Source organism: Apium graveolens, chromosome 10 (assembly GCF_009905375.1).
Source record: "Apium graveolens cultivar Ventura chromosome 10, ASM990537v1, whole genome shotgun sequence".
Taxonomy (NCBI): domain Eukaryota; kingdom Viridiplantae; phylum Streptophyta; class Magnoliopsida; order Apiales; family Apiaceae; genus Apium; species Apium graveolens.
The window spans coordinates 2,332,477-2,334,654 of record NC_133656.1 but is presented as its reverse complement, the minus strand read 5'-3'; positions in this window follow the sequence as shown (position 1 = coordinate 2,334,654).

Genomic DNA, 2,178 nt, shown 5'->3' with positions numbered 1-2,178 from the left:
ACTTGTAGCTGACTCAAGACGACCCATGTACTCAAGGCCCACCAGCAGAGGTTGTCAAGGTCCGCGAACACAAGATGCTTACGGACTAGGCCCAATACGGCTGGAAGAGCAGAAATATGACCTGAACGGACTCAAAGTCCTACACAGAAGGTTCTAGAGTTCCTTCCCTTATAGGACTCCTAATCACCATCAAAGTTGGAGACTTGTTCACAAATCTCACAACACAAGTCTAACCTTAGACTCCTCTATATAAAGGGCTCTACCCCTCAACCTAGAACTATGTTTTTGGTTTTATTATCTACTACACAGAGATACGTAGGTATCTTGCCAAGGACCGATAGTCTCGAATACGAGAGCAGCCATTAAAGCTCGAAGCTCACAAACCCTAACATTAAATACTAACACACTATAGTTTTTATTCCATAACATTTACCGCCGTCTGTGGGAAGACTACAACAACCATGGAGAACATATAGTGTGACGGCCTCAACCCCGGGGTTAGGAGTTGACGTCATCAACAACAACCATAAGATAAACAATTTAATGATAAAATATAACTACGACCCCTTTACCAAGATCTTTTCCAGGTTTAAGTATGACTTAGGTTACAACTATTACAATACCAACTTACACAAGCCATTCTGACACAACTAACTTAATACAGCAACTCCATAAACCATCTTTGGTCCAACACAACTACCTCAGAGGAGCCTGACCTGGAAGGCACTGGAACTCTGCCCTGACTATCGTGGAAGAATCTCCTCGGTATCTGCAATACATATATAAAACATTCTGCAAGGGTGAGCAATCAATTGCTCAGCAGTACCACTATATGAATAACAAGTAAAACGATTTATAATAAAACAGTAATAGGAACAGAGCTATAATCATGTGAACAATATTATATAATGAAAATCTGAGATAACTGGATATCACTAACTAGCATGTTTTATCAAAACAACATAGTAGTGTGTTATGTAAGTACCAGAGTCCAATTTTAGCATGCTATTCACATTTATAAAACCGTTGTATCAACTACTTATACCCTTACGGGAATCAAAAATCTAAATCAGATACGTAACGGATATGTGAAGACAGCTGATCAAGCTATCAACACCAGACGACTCTAACTGCCATCCCATTTACCTGTTTTGGAACTCAGAGACTAGCTAGGTCTCTGACCTCCTCTTACGCCACCTCAAAAGGCCTACTCTGGCCCCTATGTATCCCATATCTGATCGTTTTATCCAGTTTGCAAAACACTTGTACCTATCTCATTTTCAAAATCATTTGTTTTGCCAGCACACATATAAAATTCATTTCGCAAATCATTTCATACGAGATAGGTACCTTTCGAAGTTATTTTTCCCCAAAACAGGTTGAAAACAGTGATTTATAACTACAGGGGATACGTAACTTAAAACGCTTCTGTTCCATTACGAGAATAAAACATTTAGCTATTCATACGTGCTGAACCATAAAAGAATGGTCAGGGGTACTTGCCTTGCAGAGCTGTACAACTATTACTGATTGATTCTGAGCCGACTCGGACGCTCAGGCTTTATCGTCTAACCACTAGATCGCCTTGGATTCGACTTCAACATTTAGGTTCTTGGTTGAATCCCTACTGAGCTCGTCGACTGTCCACTAGGTTTTCTTAGTCCAACATCCACTTTCGGTTTCCCGACTAGAACCTACATGGTCGAAATACCCTATGTTAGACGTCCAGGTATGCTTGACATATCCCCACTATCAATCCTACCCAAGCGATAACAAATCCCGACTCATAATTGTACGTATTATAATAACACACGCAACAATTAGGGTTCACATTCTCAAAAAATCGATTCGGTGTTCGTTTTCGGAAAAATACATATACTCTTCATTTTACAAAATTAGGGTTATTACTTTTGGCAAAACAGTTCACCACCACATACAATCAGATTTCATATGCAACATATATATGTGTTTATATATACTTGTTCGACAGCCCGATAATTATTGGATACGCTTCCGTATTTCCGTAGTTCGATTTCTCAGAAATTGGGCAGCACCTCCTTTATTTATCGGACTAACCCGTCAAACAACTCGACGTCAAATCAACAACACAATCACCACAATCCACTTTACAAGTCCCAACTACCAATTCGAACCAACAACAACAATCGCAATTCACAA